We start from the raw sequence: 7997 nt of genomic DNA, 5'->3' as shown, positions 1-7997 counted from the left end.
CAACTGAGAAAATTGTTAGAGTTCGGAACAAAACAATGTTTAACCGTCAAAAAGGGCTAAATTGAGACCCATTCAACCACGCTCTGCTACCACTTGTTACGGTTTTTTCCGTGGTAGGTAGAGGTGACAGAATGTGCGGGTGTGAATAGGTCTCCAACTACGGAATTAAAATTAAAAGTAAAATTTGACAAGGTTATATTTTCTTTCCAAAATTCAGAAATAACAAGAATGGCAGGTACGGAGTAGCAAGACAACAAAGTACAATTACAGTATTTACAGGATTTGGGCTTCGAGCCCTGAAAACACAATTCTTGAGCAACTAGCCCAACTTTACGATATACAAATTTCAACAACGGGGCAGAAGACCCCAATCAAACCCTGGAGCACTTGCTCCAAATTACACCGTAAAGCCTCCTCGAGGCATACAAGACTCAGTTTCCGGAAAAGAGCCACTCGTTCTCAAATTTAAGCCTCTCCCAGGCCACACCAAACTCCACCTTCAAGCTGTCCTCAACGGACATAAACACAGGGGTAAAATACCCAATCTACTGAGGCCTATTAAGTGAGAAAAGGTTAATTATATGGCCTCTAAAATACCAACTTGAAAGGAGGCTCTCCGCACTCCTAATACACTTTATTTAAAACCTACTTGGCACTAGGCCGTTAATGCAAGGGCTAATCCCATACTACAGAGGTGACTTCAGAAAAGAACAATTTACATTATATTAACGAAGAATAGGTTGAGAAAAATAAGTTCACCTCAAAACAATATGATTGGGAGCTCGAGAGGGTTAAGCACTCTCTATCCCGATATGCAGTTTAAAAGATGAAATAGATACAAGTTTCTTTACATTTTAAGGAAGGTTACATAATGGAAAAAGCTTTGGACCCGCCCCGAGAGTTAAACTGCTGAGCTAGCAAAGAAAGAAGTTATTAATTGGCCATTACCTTGTTGTTGACCGCTGCCGAAGAAAGAGACGCTTCCCGCCCCCTGCTATGTACTTTACACACTGAAAGATGGAACAGAAGTGGCGCAGAGACCCTAAAATCAGCAGTTTATATACTCTCGCGGAAGGTTCTAGGCGTTAGGGGAATGAGGACACCCGCCCACAATCACTTTATTGGAGAATAAAGAGAAACCCCTACACAAGATGAAGAAGAAACACATTATTGGTGGAAAATTAATTTCAGAAATTAGGGATTGGCTAGATTTAAAACAAGGGGAAAGAAAGGGGTAATATTGCCAACTTAACCAATGACTGAAATAAATTTAACAAAGAACAAACTTTTGAAATAAAATTTTCTCCAAAGAACAGTTCTTTTTCTTCGCACTAGGGTGCACTATTGTAGTTCTTCAGCAGTGTCCTCTAGAAGAGAAAGTTCACACTTCTTACTTCAAGCAAAACAAAAACACATCAAAAATGACACAGTTCTAAAACTCCAAAATTTACAGGTAGTGACATCTTCTGAGAAAGTAGAAAATTAATACCGTCAATAAAGTTCAGACTTCCTCCAGCAGAGGAGTTTCAACTGGCGCACCTTTTGAATTAGCGGCGTGGAGGTGTACCGCCCGGTACAGATAGTATCGCGATTGGTCTATCTAAGACATTTGATAGGGTATATCATGAGAGAGTACTGGCAAAAATGAGTGCAATTAGATTAGATAAAAGAGTGACTGAATGGGTGGCTATGTTTCTAGAAAATAGAACTCAGAGAATTAGAGTAGGCGAAGCTCTTTCTGATCCTGTAATGATTAAGACGGGAATTCCTCAAAGTAATATTATTGGACCTTTATGTTTCTCTTTTTTTTTTTTTTTTTTTTTTTTTTTTTTTTTTTTTTTTTTTTTGCAAGTTGCTTTACATCGCACAGACACAGATTCTTATCGCGACGAGGGGACAGGAAAAGGCTAGGAGTAGGAAGGAAGCGGCCGTGGTCTTAATTAAGGTACAGCCCAGGCATTTTGGTGTGAAAATAGGAAACCACGGAAAACCACCTTCAGAGCTGCCGACAGTGGGGTTCGAACCCACTATCTCGCGAATACAGGATACTGGCCGCACTTAAACGATTGCAGCTATCGAGTTCGGTTATGCTTTCTCTCTCTCTCTCTCTCTCCCTTAATCTGCTTACCCTCCAGGGTTGGTTTTTCCCTCAGACTCAGCGAGGAACCCCACCTCTACCGCCTCAAGGGCAGTGTCCTGGAGCCTGATACAACTGGGGAGGATGACCAGTACCACGCCCAGGCGGCCTCATCTGCTATGCTGAACAGGGGTCTTGGTGGGGGATGGGAAGATTGGAAGGGATAGACGAGGAAGAGGGAAGAAAACGGCCGTGGCCTTAAGTTAGGTACCATTCCGGCATTTGCCTGGAGGAGAAGTGGAAAACCACGGAAAACCACTTCCAGGATGTCTGAGGTAGGAATCGAACCCACCTCTACTCAGTTGACCTCCCGAGGCTGAGTGGACCCCGTTCCAGCCCTCATACCAGTTTTCAAATTTCGTGGCAGAGCCGGGAATAAAACCCGGGCCTCCGGTGGTGGCAGCTAATCACACTAGCCATACACCACAAGGCGGACTATGGTTTCTTATATAGGCCTATATAAATTATATGAGTAAAGTAGTGGAATCAGACATACGGCTTTTTGCGGATGATGTTATTCTGTATAGAGTAATACCGTAAACACGTTAGAAGTTGTGAGCAACTGCAAAATGACCTCAATAATGCTGTGCAGGCAATGGTATGGTAATGAAAAGGGTTAAGAGTCAGGTTATGAGTTTCACAAATAGGAAATATCCTCTCAATTTTAATTACCGCGTTCATGAGATGAAAGTTCCTTATGATCATTGTAAGTACCTAGGCGTTAATATAAGAAAAAGTCTTCATTGGGGATGAAAATAAAGGGTACAGATCTCTGCACATGGTATGAAATGAAATGGCGTATGGCTTTTAGTGCCGGGATTGTCCGAGGACAAGTTTGGTTCGCCAGATGCAGGTCTTTTGATTTGACTCCCGTAGGCGACCTGCGTGTCGTGATGAGGATGAAATGATGATGAAGACGACGCATACACCCAGTCCCCGTGCCAGCGAAATTAGCCAATGATGGTTAAAATTCCCGACCCCGCTGGGAATCGAACCCGAGAGCCCTGTTACCAAAGGCCAGCACGCTAACCAATTAGCCAAGGAGCCGGACTCTGCATATGGTTATTAGGGTATTTAGGGTTGTAGTAAGGATCGGACCGAGCTCGATAACTGCAGTCGCTTAAGTGCGGCCAGTATCCAATATTCGGGAGATGGTAGGTTCGAACCCCACTGTCGGCAGCCCTGAAAATGGTTTCCCATTTTCACACCAGGCAAATGCTGGGGCTGTCCCGCTTCCTTCCCACTCCTAGCCCTTCCCTGTCCCATCGTCGCCGTAAGACCTATCTGTGTCGGTGCGACGTAAAGCAACTAGCAAAACAAAAACAAAAACAAAATTAAGGGTCGGAAGGAGAATGCATAGAAATCTCTGGTAAGACTCCAACTAAAGTATGGTTCCGGTGTATGGGACCCTCACCAGGATTACTTGATTCAAGAGCTGGAAAAAATCCAGAGAAAAGCAGCTCGATTTGTTCTGAGTTATTTCCGACAAGAGAGTAGCGTTACAACAATGTTGCAACGTTTGGGCTGGGAAGACTTAGGGGAAAGAAGACGAGCTGCTCGTCTAATTGATATGTTCCGAGCTGTCATGGGAAAGATGGCGTGGAATTTTATTATAAGAGGAATACGTTTGAGTGGTGTTTTTAAAAGTAGGGAAGATCGCAATTTGAAGATAAAGTTGGAATTCAAGGGGACAAATTGGGGCAAATATTCGTTTACAGGATGGGGAGTTAAGGATCGGAATAACTTCCCAAGGGAGATGTTCAATATATTTCTAATTTCATTGCAATCATTCAAGAAAAGGCTAGAAAAAAACAGATAGGAAATCTGTCACCTGGGCGACTGCCCTAAATGCAAGTCAGTATTGACTGATTGATTGATTGACAATTTGAGTCAGGGGATACAACTGGGGAGCGGGATCAGTACCTCGCCAAGGCGGCCTTACCTGCTATGCTGAACAGGGGCCTTGTGGGAAAAATCGGAAAGAATAGACAAGGAAGAGGGAAGGGAGCGGGCATGGCCTTAAGTTAGGTACCGGTATCATCCCGGTATTTGACTGGATGAGAAGTGGAAAACCACTTCGAGAATGGCTGAGGTGGGAATCGAACCCCCCTCTACTCAGTTGACTTCCCGAGGCTGAGTGGACCCCGTTCAGCATTCGCACCACTTTTCAAATTTCGTGACAGAGCCGGAAATGGAACCCAGACCTCCGGGGTTGGCAGGTAATCACACTAACCTGTACACCACAGAGGCGGACATTATTATTATTATTATTATTATTATTAGATTCGGGAGATAGGGTATTCGAACCCCACTGTCGGCAGCCCTTAAGATGGTTTTCCCTGGTTTCCCATTTTCACACTAGGCATATGCTGGGGCTATACCTTAATTAAGGCCACGGCTGCTTCCTTCCCACTCCTAGGCCCTTCCTATCCCATCGTCGCCATAAGACCTTTCTGTGTCGGTGCGACGTAAAGCAACTTGTATTATTGGTTTTATTAGGAACCCCACTGTAGGACAAGTGAATGGTGAGACATCTATTGGCAGCCACACGAGTTAGTACGTTTCCTGACCATGTACGGATTCGGTGAACTCTTAGTTCCAAATACTTCGTACAGATGTCAGTATATTATAAGTAGCGTAGTAATGGCGTGTAAAGGCTGACGTATTGCCGGGCTTTTTTACGTGAATTGTCGGAGTATGAAGGAATGACTATGTAATTACTTGTTGAAACAGGTTTCGAACTACTCAGCGACCTCTTAACTCTCTGTGCTTCAGTCTGCTTAATAGCTGAACAAGTGAGTTCGTTTTATTGTAATAGATGTCAAGTTGTCTTGTGTCTATTGTGTAATTTATTGTTTTTGAGTAACTGTAATGACACGTAATATGTCTGAGTACCGGTAACTCTCTTTCCACGAAAATTCATAGTGTGTAACAGATATGTAGTCTTAATGTATTATATACTGTTTCAAATTACTTCAGCGTACGGTTTAAGGAAGCGCGAAGTTCGTATACACTTTTTTTGTTAACTTCCTAAGTCGAATTTAATCTGCGGCAATTAGTTCGAGACGCTGTTTTTTTCATGCCAAATCGTTATTATAAGATTAAGTTATGAAAGTGTGTGTACTCGACACTGGTTCCAAGAGGGAGAGCATTCCTTCCAAACGGTACATTTTATTACAGAAGGTGGCCTTGGTATGTTGATAGGACAACACACTTGGGAGTCGGGTGGGGGCGACATTAATACAGCAAATCAACAAGTGAAATCAAAGAGGAGTTAGGCTGACTCATCAATTATGCTCACTTTAAGTGGCGGTGAAAGCATAGCGGTATAGTGTTGAAGTGTTACTGTGGGAATATGTCGAGCATTTAAATATAAGTGGAAATTATTTCTTTCAGGAGGAAAGAATATATACTATATATATATATCTTGTAACGTACGGTAAGGAAAATTAAACGCGAGGGGAGAGGCATTCCTCACTGCAAAACGACAAATTTTAGTACAGGTGACGTTATAGTAATCGGCATATCAGCGAGTAAAATATAAACCATAGATAAGGAACATGACGGCTGAAAGAAATAGGTCGAAAGCGCGCAAATGAGATGCCATCGGGTACCTTGTACCTAGTAGGGTACGATAGGTAGTCATTGTCGCTTGTTAATTCAAAGCCGTGCGAAAAATAAATCTTATCTTATTACTGGAGACGACACCAAACATATTTATGCCAGATTTGGCAGTCAGGTTTTTTTAAATACCTTTTGAGAACATCCTTGATTCAGTTTAATAACTCTTTAATCAATGAATTAATTTGTTAGTTCTTATCATTGATGAACGTCAATATTGACGAATGGCCTATAGGCCCTATACATTTCAAAATTTTCAGCCTGGGTGATTTTAAAATTATCTGATGAGAAGTTCTTTGGTTTAGTTAAATCTTTCAGATTCTTTAGGTATAAAAGGTAGAGTAGGCTTATATAATTATGATAGGCCTATGCTGTTATTAGCCTATGTGCCTACAGAAATTCATCACAAAAAAGGATGATTTCATGAAGTTATGTGTTGTTCCTTTACTTTCTTATTAGGCCTATTCCTGCTTTGGAATTTATATAAAATATTAACTGGGCTAATCAAACCAACATGTTTGAAGAGGGGAAAAAATAATTATAAAAATTCTCTGCTTTCTTCTTTATGATGATTATTTTTGTTGCTTAAAGGTGCCTGACATTATAGGTCAGTACAGTAATATATCTAAATTTAGGAAATTTGGCATATTTAAAATTTATTGGCTGCATTATTTTCTGTACAAGCCTCATAAGGAAGAGAATTTTATTTAATTTTTTAAAAGTAATTATGAACACTTCACTTCTCTGCCTGTATTTCTGATGACTGCTAGCAGTGAAAGTGTCATAATTCAAGTATATCTTTCTCATTATTGAGTTTTAAATTCATTATGATAACTTGAATATGTAGGGCTTAAGTCTAGAGTGATTAACTGTATTCTTTTGGAATTGTTGCTTTCAGTATTGCAAAAATTAATGGTTGAAGAAAGGAGCAAGAGTATAACAGAATGCTTTAGTGTGAAAGACGGAGACAAGAAGGAAGAGTAACTTTCGAGTTAGCTTTACACCAGACCAATGGTTTTTTGTCTCTAGCCAGACCTAACCAAACCAGACCAAAGGTTTTGTCACTAGCTGGCATGATAAATTAATACACCTTATTGGCACTGTTCAACATAGAATACCACTAGTTCTTTAGGTCAAGAGTTGGCAGCCTTGTGCACCACACGATCGCGTCCACTGCGAGAAGTCAGCGAGGAAAAAAACAAATCACAGTGCAATTGTACCAAATACAGTAGAGACAATACACGACACTTACGGATTTCGCCTTGCTAAAATAGGAGACAATTCGACGGTGGCGCTCCTAGTGACTTGACCTGAACAAATCACGCTAAATTCAAATATCAATGGAAATGTATATACGGAAATGGATAAATAAATTACGTCTAGAAAGAAAGTGGTATTGAGATATTAAATTCGAAGTTGCTAAAGCAATTCTGGATAAATGAATGAAGAATTATTTAAAAGGTTATTATTCAAAGACTGAAATTAGACATATAAACAAGGTGTGAAATGGACTGCTGTGAAATGGCTTGATCTTTCATTTATTCATTACTTTTTTAGCTTTAGCATACCTGCCTGAAATCTTACGGTTGGATTTGTCTTTTTTCCTCATTTAAAAATAATGTATCATCATATTAAGACATTTGTCAATAAAAATATCGGCACATTCCTTACACATATGATGCAATGAATTAACATTTAATAGCAGGACAATTTTCCTCTTAACATGGAGCCTACTAACAGAAAGAAAATCTATAAAATCCCGGCTTTAATCTGAGAAGAGGGATAAAAGAAAGAAAAGTTTGAAAATGTTGTCGATAGTGATGCTTTGAGGAATATTTACGTACAATTAGAGTAAAAATGTAACATACCCTTGGCTGTACAGTCGAGGATTTTTAAAGTCGCTGGCCTGGAAATGAGATCTGAACAGATCTTATAATTCTTATACAAGCGTAACGTCCCTTCTTTCTTGTACACTTTATCCAAATCGCTTCTGTGACATTTCAAAACCCACAGATCACACCTACAACAACACATCGGTATTGTAGGTTAACTGCTGCACTATACAATAAAATATGTGTATTATATTTTAAGCCCGTTAAAACATGGGTCGAGCAGGTCAGAAGATTATGAAGTACTAAGAAAATCTCTGTCACTGGAAGAATATATATGCAAACACAATATTACTTACATGTTCTTGTCACGAGGGAACCTGAAGAACGAGCGCGCATTTTTCTCTACT

The 7997-nt window shown here is 40.4% G+C and overlaps 1 protein-coding gene across 2 annotated transcripts in view; it reads left to right on the top strand.

The window, feature by feature from the left end:
* The first annotated feature begins 4794 nt into the window (after positions 1 to 4794).
* The window catches only part of LOC136858805 (fatty-acid amide hydrolase 2), a 147280-nt gene continuing 144077 nt past the window's right edge, over positions 4795 to 7997 (top strand). The window contains exon 1 of one of the 2 annotated variants that reach the window (XM_068225693.1): positions 4795 to 4932. The gene's annotated coding sequence lies outside the window, so the exon portion shown is untranslated. Of the gene's footprint in view, positions 4933 to 5447; positions 5577 to 7997 lie in introns of those variants that run through there. The other variant, XM_068225694.1, reaches the window with a different exon arrangement.

The sequence above is a fragment of the Anabrus simplex genome, chromosome 1, assembly GCF_040414725.1.
Source record: "Anabrus simplex isolate iqAnaSimp1 chromosome 1, ASM4041472v1, whole genome shotgun sequence".
Classification (NCBI taxonomy): Eukaryota; Metazoa; Arthropoda; class Insecta; order Orthoptera; family Tettigoniidae; genus Anabrus; species Anabrus simplex.
Note: the sequence above shows the minus strand (reverse complement) of the source record. Positions and strands in the feature narration are given on the sequence as shown.